Raw genomic sequence first — 9438 nt, forward strand, 5'->3', positions numbered from 1 at the left:
TTACTGTGGATATAGATACTTTTGTACCTGTTTCATCCAGCATCTTCACAAGGTCCTTTGCTGTTCTGAGATTGATTTGCACTTTTAGCACAAACGTTCGTTCATCTCTAGGAGACAGAATGCGTCTCCTTCCTGAGCAGTATGACGGCTGCGTGGTCCCATGGTGTTTATACTTGCGTACTATTGTTTGTACAGATGAACGTGGTACCTTCAGGCGTTTGGAAATTGCTCCCAAGGATGAACCAGACTTGTGGAGGTCTACAATTTATTTTATTTTTTCTGAGGTCTTGGCTGATTTCTTTTTGATTTTCCCATGATGTCAGGCAAAGAGGCACTGAGTTCAAGGTAGGCCTTGAAATACATCCACAGGTACACCTCCAATTGACTCAAATGATGTAAATTAGCCTATCAGAAGTTTCTAAAGCCATGACATCATTCTCTGGAATTTTCCAAGCTGTTTAAAGGCACAGTCAACTTAGTGTATGTAAACTTCTGACCCACTAGAATTGTGATACAGTGAATTATAAGTGAAATAATCTGTAAACAATTGTTGGAAAAATGACTTGTCATGCACAAAGTAGATGTCCTAACCGACTTGCCAAAACTAGTTTGTTAACAAGAAATTTGTGGAGTGGTTGAAAAACAAGTTCTAATCACTCCAACCCAAGTGTATGTAAACTTCCAACTTCAACTGTATGTGTTCATTGCAGGTTCATTGTCATGATGTTACTTAAACAACATGAAATAAGTGGAACCAGGTGCAGGCTGAGGCAAAATATGGTATTTGCTATAATACTTTCAAATGAATCTTTTACCTCATCATGACTACTCTGCTTGAAGTGTCCATTGTTATTGCTCAAAATAATGTCTACATGGATTCATCATGCCAAGAATCAAAGCATCAAGCCCTTCAAGTCTAGCGAAGACGAGTACCTGTCAATCATTTATAAACTCAGCAAATATTTACACTCAGCAAAGCGTGTAAATATTTGTATGAACATAAGATTCAACAACTGAGACATAAACTGAACAAGTTCCACAGACATGTGACTAACAGAAATGGAATAATGTGTGCCTGAACAAAGGGGAAGCTACAGAAATGCACTTATTAATGTCTACATTCGTTTTTGCCACGTTTATTATACACCTTAATGCATACTTTATATTATGTGAGCTAAACAAAGAAAACATATATACAAACATTTTCCTTAAAGTATAATTTTTTAGATTACTAATGTTACTGTCCCCACTCCTATGAAAAAATACTTCATGTAATTTTGAAACATTTAATGTAAATACTGGAGAATTCCATTCATTCCTATGGAGGACTGCTCCTACTAGGGAGTGCCAATAATGAAGACCTGCGGCTTCAAAGCCTTTCTATGGCCAATACATAGCATCAGCAATCCAGAGTTTGTGTACAGCCTTGGTTTCTACCTGTGTGCGATGGAGGATTTAGCAGAATGGTTGAGAGACTTGTACGATATTGACTGAACAATGTGGATGCGCTCGAGACTGGCACAGTTCTCTGTTCCCACGCCAATCATTTCACAACGAGGGGTGGGAGAGAAAATTCAGAGAATTACGGAGGATGGTGTGACGGGTCCAGTTGCCAACAACTGGTGCCACCTGGTTTTCGTGTCTCTATGGGTGTTACGTTTGTAAATTTGGCCCAACCTGCCACTTTCCTTGCCCGGGACGACATCTCAAATATAATCAGTTGATGAAAGCAGATATACACTGAGTATACCAAACATTAGGAACACCTTCCTAGTATTGAGTTCCACCCCCCCACAGAGGCAATTTAGATTAGAAGGAATCCAAGAGAGTACATACATATTTAATGTATGTGTTATTTTATTTCAGTAGGATGGAGAAGAAATGGAATACTCAAAGCTATTCTCAATATTGCTATACAGCATAGGGCATGTTGCACACTAGGCAGCAGTGCACACTTGTTATGTTTGGACAAATGAGCTGCTCATTGTGTATTACAGTGCATTGACAAAGTAGATGCATTAAAGTTGTCAAGAAAAGGAAGCATGGATAGATCATGCTGGTCCCCGTTGCTCTGCTGAGTCACACTCTGTGACACAGCTTCTGTCACCTACGTCACCGCTCCACACTAGATGCTGGTTTAATAAATGACTTATGCAACTGAATCATTGCTGGCCTGTCCTCTCCAAGGATGGCTTTTAACCAAAGGCATGTAACATCTCACTCTCCTGGCTCACCAGGTTTATACAATAAAGTCCCAAAGGGACAGAGTGGAAGGACAGGAAGAACGGTGGACTGTGGTTGTCGTTTTGTCATAGAATAGAGACACATATTTATATTGGGAGCAACCCCTAGCGTAACCTCTATGCTTTCTGCTGATGAGAGATGATCATTCATTCCCCAATGTTTTTTATTTTTTTAAGTTGACTAAGAATATGAATTGTGACAGGCAATAACATGGCAAGCATAAACCTAATTGGTATTTATTCATAAGATCTATCATAGATGTTAAATACTTCAGCTAAAAATGAAACACAGAAACCTTTAAAAAAAAGTATGGGGAGTGGTGTATCAGAAAACCAGTCAGTATCTGGTGTGACCACGATTTGCCTCATGCTGCACGACACATCTCCTTCACATAGAGTTGATCAGGCTGTTGATTGTGGCCTGTGGAATGTTGTCCCAATCTTTTCAATGGTTGTGTGAAGTTGCTGGATATTGGCAAGAACTGGAACATGCAGTTGTACACGTTGATCTAGAGCATCCCAAACATCCTCAATGGGTGACATGTCTGGTGAGTATGCAGGCCATGGTAGAACTGGGACATTTTCAGCTTCCAGGAATTGTGCATAGATCCTTGCAACATGGGGCCATGCAACATGAAACATGAGGATCTCGTCACGGTATCTCTCTGCATTCAAATTGCCATTGATAAAATGCAATTGTGTTCGTTGTCTGTAGTTTATGCCTGCCAATAACATAACCCGACCGCCACCATGGAGCACTCTGTTCACAGCGTTAACATCAGCAAACCGCTTGCTCATCATCTGCCCGATACAGTTGAAACCATGATTCATCTGTGAAGAGCACACTTCTCAGCATGCCAGTGGCCATCGAAGGTGAGCATTTTCCCACAAGTCGGTTACGACGCCGAATTGCAGCCAGGTCAAGACGCTGGTGAGTACGACGAGCATGCAGATGAGCTTCCCTGAGACAGTTTCTGACAGTGTGCAGAAATTATTTGGTTGTGCAAATCCACAGTTTCATCAGGTGTTCGGGTGGCTGGTCTCAGACGATCCCGCAGGTGATGAAGCCGGATGTGGAGGTCCTGGGCTGGCGTGGTTACACCTGGTCAGCGGTTGTGATGCTGGTTGGACGTACTGCCAATGACAATGGGTGCAGCTTATGGTAGAGAAATTAACATACAATTCTCTGGCAACAGCTCTGGTGGACATTCCTGCAGTCAGCATGCCAATTGCATGCTCCCTCAAAACATCTATGGCATTGTGTTGTGTGACAAAACTGCACATTTTAGTGGCCTTTTATTTTTAAATATTTTTTTAACCTTTATTTAACTAGGCAAGTCAGTTAAGAACAAATTCTTATTTTCAATGACAGCCTAGGAACAGTGGGTTAACTGCCTTGTTCAGGGGCAGAACGGCAGATTTTTACCTTGTCAGCTCGGGGATTCGATCTTACAACCTTTCAGTTACTAGTCCAACGCTCTAACCACTAGGTTACCTGCCGCCCCAGGACAAGGTGCACCTGTGTAATGATCATGCTGTTTAATCAGCTTCTTGATATGCCATACCTGGATGGATTATCTTGGCAAAGGAGAAATGCTCACTAACAGGGATGTAAACAAATTTGTGCACAATATTTGAGAGAAATAAACTTTCTGTGGATATGGAAGTTTTTTGGGATCTTTTATTTCAGCTCATGAAACATGGGACCAAAACTTTACATGTTGAGTTATATATTTTTGTTCAGTTTATATAAATTGTGCTTCATTCCTACAGTTGAAACCAGGAGTAATCCGTGAAGGGCACATTTCTCCAGCATGCCAGAGCCATCGAAGGTGAGCATTTGCCCACTGAAGTCAGTTACGACGCCGAATTTCAGCCAGGTCAAGACCCTGGTGAGGACAACGAGCATGCAGATGAGCTTCCATGAGACGGTTTCTGACAGTTTGTGCAGAAATTCTTTGGTTGTGCAAACCCACAGTTTCATCAGCTGTCCAGGTGGCTGGTCTCAGACAATCACGCAGGTGAAGAACTGCACATTTTAGAGTGACCTATTTTTGTCCCCAGCACAAGGTGCACCTGTGTAATGATCATGCTGTTTAATCAGCTTCCTGATATGCCACACCTTTTAGGGGGATCAATTATTTTGGCAAAGGAGAAATGCTCACTAACAGCGATGTAAACAAATTTGTGCACAAAATTTGAGAGAAATTAGGTTTTTTGTGCATATGGAAGATTTCTGGGATTTTTTATTTCAGCTCATGAAACATGGGAGTAAAACTTTACATGTTGCATTTATGTTTTTGTTCAGTATATATAAATTGTGCTTCATTCCTATAAAGATCACCATAATGGAATTAAGTGCTTTATGTAACGATTAACATTTAAATGAGTGCTGCTGAATCCTGTCAATTGTACCTTACATTTTATTTTCACCTCGGTCAGATACTGGGATATTAACAGCTTTGCTGTAGCACTGGTGCCAGATGATGACCTTGTTTTCTTCTCACGTTTTTAATCCCTCTCCCATCCATCCATCCATCCATTCTCAGCCCATAAGCTGGCCCAGTGCCTGGGCACGCCAGTCCACGGGATCAAAGACAGGTTGCCGGGGCGCCCAGATGGCCAGGGTACAACCATGACCACCATGCTGCTCCTGAGTCGTCACGCCCAGACCCCCCTCCAGCCCGTCCTCTGGACCCAGTCCGCAGCCACCTCCACTTCCTCCCCCAGGGGCCTAAAGTCAGCCAGGACCAGGGTTTCCCTATCACTAGACCCAGGACTCAGAGCTTTTTTCTCCCCCAACCGCAGTATCAGATCCTCCCTCTCTCCTGATCCAGGCCCCCCGGGTCCTGAAGACTCCTTCTCCCAACAGGTAAGAGAATGATGGTGATGGTATTGATGAAGATTTTAGTAATATTGATGATGATGCTATTAAAGATGATGATACTATAAAAGACAAGTTGTAAACAATAATCTTGAACGCTCTGCACAACACGTAACTTCCTGTTAAACGCGAAACAAGGGAGAACTCGGTTTGTTGTTTTGGAACGTTTATTGTTTTGGAAAGTTTTGAAAGTCTATTGAAAAAGTTTGGTTACTAGCTAGATACCTTTTGAGTTTGGATCCCGCAACGCGGTTGGCATCAGTTGCTGGGACAGCTACTATCTGTCTAGTGATCCTGCCAACCAAGACCGGGTCTGAGGAGCTGCTTGGCATAGCAGCTAGCCTAACTGCTAGCTAGCTGCCTATCAAGCTAGCAGGGTTTTCTTGAGGGCTTGAACACAGATGCAACGCAGTTAGCCATTGTGGCTGGGACCGCGGATTGTCCTGGGCTTGTGGCTGTCTAGATCCCTGCTGTTTGTTGTTGTTGTTTTCCAATCTTCCCTGTGACCTGCTCTGTCTGGAACTGTGAGGAGTAACAGCATAACCTGCGTTGCAACCATGACAAAGACCAAAGCTGGTGGGAGTACCGTTGAGGACAGTGCTGTCTCTCTATCACAGGTGAAGGATCTTTTAAACTAACAAAAATAGTTCTACAAGCACTTGTTACAATAACCAGAAAATAGCTTCAAGTGTTGTGTCCAAATACTGGTGTAGTCAACTAATAAAAAAATGGACGACCTGACCAGAGAGATCCAAGACCTGAAGAACAGTTAGCAGTTCTCCCAGGGTCAGCTCGATGTGTTTAAACAGGAGAACGGCAAGCTGACAGCAATCTGTAAGTCATTGAGAGAGGACATCAGTTGTGTATGTGAATCCATGATAACAATGACAGAGAAATCAGATTATCTCGAGGGACAATCAAGGCGGAACAACATGGTTGTGGACAGAATTGCAGAATCTCCACATGAGACCTGGACAGAGTCTGAGGACAAAGTGAGGGAAATGATCTTGGAGAAACTGAAAATGGACCACAGGAAGATTGAGGTGGAGCGCGCCCACAGGACTGGAAAACGCACCACTGGCCCAGGTGACAGGCCCAGGCTGATAGTAGTCAAGTTCCTGAGGTTCAAGGACAAGGTAGCTGTTATGGAAAGAGCCAAGAACTTGAGAGGAACTTACATCTTCCTCAACGAGGACTATCCTGAAGCTGTGCACCAGAAAGTAAAGCACTGATCCCAGCCATGAAAGCTGCCAGAGCGCGTGGGGACATTGCTTACATCTGCTATGACAGGCTCTTTGTCCATCCTCCCTCCCAAAAGCCTGGAAGAGATGAGAGAGTCAAGCCTATGGGTTTGTAGCTTCAACCCCGCATCACACACACACCCTTCCACAAACCAACTGATTAATGGACTGCTGAATGTATATATATTTTTTCTTGCTTTGTTTGCTCTTTTCCATATTATGTCTATCTCTGATAAACAACCCAGGAAATGGGCAGAAAATAGCCCATATTAATATATGTAGCCTTAGAAATAAGGTTAATGAAATCAAAAACTTGCTAACATCAGGTAACATTCATATATTAGCCATTTCTAATTAATTTGATGATACAGCAGTAGCAATATAAGGATATTACATCTATCAAAGGTACAGGAATGCTTATGGGGGAGGTGTTGCTGTATATATTCAGAGCCATATCCCTGTAATGCTTAGAGAATATCGTATGTCAAGTGTTATTGAAGTGTTGTGGTTGCATGTTCACCTAAAGCCTATTCTTTTGGTGTGTTGCTATAGGCCAACAAGTGCTAACAGTCAGTATCTAAATAATATGTGTGAAATGCTTGATAGTGTATGTGATATAAACAGCGAGGTCTACTTTCTTGGGGACCTGAAAATTGACTGTTTTTATCAGAAAAAAGATAGGGCAGACGTGCTTCTAGCTCCTAGGCAAATTTGCAGTATTTGTTTTGTGTGCTATTTTTTAAAACATTATTAGCCCAGTACATTTTTTTGTGTTAATACATAGTGCCGGGAAGAACTTTTGGATATCAGAGCGGCGGTAACTCACCAGCATTACGACCAGGAATACGACTTTCCTGAAGCAGATCCTTTGTTTGTTCATACCCCCCAGGGCAATTGAACTGATTCCAGAGACTGATCCAAAACACCGCTGGCAGAGAAGAGGTATTCGGAGTGGACTTCAAGTCCGACTCAGGAGGCACGCACACCACCCAACGCTTCTGAGTCTCTGGATAATGAAGTTGACGAGCTTAGGGCAAGGATTTCCTTCCAGAGAGACATTAGGGAATGTAACATACTCTGTTTCACAGAAACATGGCTCTCTCTGGATATACTGTCTGAGTCCGTACAGCCAGTTGGGTTCTCAGTTCATCATGCAGACAGGAATAAATATCTCTCCGGGAAGAAGAAGGGCAGGGGTGTATGTTTCATGATTAACTACTCATGGTGTGATTGTGATAACATACAGGAACTCAAGTAATTTGTTCAGCCAACCTAGAACACCTCACAATCAAATGCCGACTGTATTACCTCCCAAGATAATTTTCTTTGGTTACAGTCACAGCCGTGTATATTCCCCCTCAAGCCAATACTGTCAGGATTTGGCCAGGATTGTTCCGGTTTTGGTCACTAGATGCCCCCATTGGGCTTTTTTTTCTGTCAGGACCTGGTTACGATCTCGGGTCTCCGGTGAGAGAAACAGTCACTTAGCTAACTGAGCCACTAATAGTCGGCAGAACCCAGAGGATGAGGCAGACACAGCAGTACTTGAAACGGTGTTTTAATAAAGTAAAAAGGAAAGTACTTCAGGCAAAAATATAAATCCACAACATCAAAAGGAAATCCAAGAGAAAAAAGGTATATCCTCCAAGTCACAAGGTAAATCCACAAAAGTGGTAAGTACAGCAGGGAAAAAACCTCAAAATAAAAATAAAAAAATCAATAAATAAACGAGACCAAAAACAGAGTACTTCAAGAGAATCCAACTGGAATAACAAAAGTTCACAGCATGGCTGGGGCTGGGTGCTAACATTCAAACACAGAGCAAAGAACTGAGGAAAACTAAGGGTTTAAATACATACAAGGGAAACGAGGCACAGGTGAAAATAATAACTGGAAATAAGGGAAAACAAAAGGGTCAAAAAAGCCCAATGGGGGCATCTAGTGACCAAAACCGGAACAATCCTGGCCAAATCCTGACAAATACCACAACGGCCCTCAAAGAACTTCACTGGACTTTATGCAAAATGGAAACCACATATCCTGAGGCCGCATTTATTGTAGCTCGGGATTTTAACAAAGCAAATTTGAGGAAAACGCCACCGAAGTTCTATCAACACATTGACTGTATTACTCCCTTCACCAAATCTGATCATGACTCCATTTTGCTCCTCCCTTCCTATAGGCAGAAACTCAAACAGGAAGTACCCGTGCTAAGGACTATTCAACGCTGGTCTGACCAATCGGAATCCACGCTTCAAGATTGTTTTGATCACTCTGATTGGGAAATATGTTCTGGGTAGTCTCCGAGAATAACATTGATGAATACACTGATACGGTGACTGAGTTTATCAGGAAGTGTAAAGGAGATGTTGTACCCACTGTAACTATTAATACCTACATTAACCAGAAACTGTGAATAGATGGCAGCATTCGCGCAAAACTAATATACGCCTGTTATGAAACTGACTGTTAGAACTGTTAAGGCGCCATGGATTGATGAGGTACTGAAAAAACGTATGGTTAAAAGAGATGGGGCAGAAGGAGTGGCTAATAAGTCTGGTTGCACATCTGACTTACTGCAAATTGAGAAATTATGTCACTAAACTCAACAAAACGAAGAAGAAACTGTATTATGAAGCCAAGATCAATGATATAAAGAATGATGGAAAAAAAACTTTGGAGTACTTTAAATGAAATTATGGGCAGAAAGACAAATTCAGCTCCATCATTCATTGAATCAGATGCCTTATTTGAATGATTACTTAATTGGTAAAGTGGGCAAACTTAGGCAGGAAATGCGAACAACGAACGGTGAGCCATCGTACTCATGCATAAAAAAACTAATAATGAAAGAACAGCATTGTAAGTTTTGAATTTTGTAAAGTTAGTGTGGGAGAGGTAGAATTGGTTTTGTTTTTTATAAATCAATAATGACAAACCTGGCATTGACAACTTGATGGAAAGCTACTAAGGATGGAAGCTTACTCTATAGCCACTCCTATTTGTCATATCTTTAATCTGAGCCTAGAGGAAAGTCTTTGTCCTCAGGCCTGGAGGGAAGCCAAAGTCA

Source organism: Salvelinus namaycush, chromosome 3 (genome assembly GCF_016432855.1).
Source record: "Salvelinus namaycush isolate Seneca chromosome 3, SaNama_1.0, whole genome shotgun sequence".
In the NCBI taxonomy this organism is placed as follows: Eukaryota; Metazoa; Chordata; class Actinopteri; order Salmoniformes; family Salmonidae; genus Salvelinus; species Salvelinus namaycush.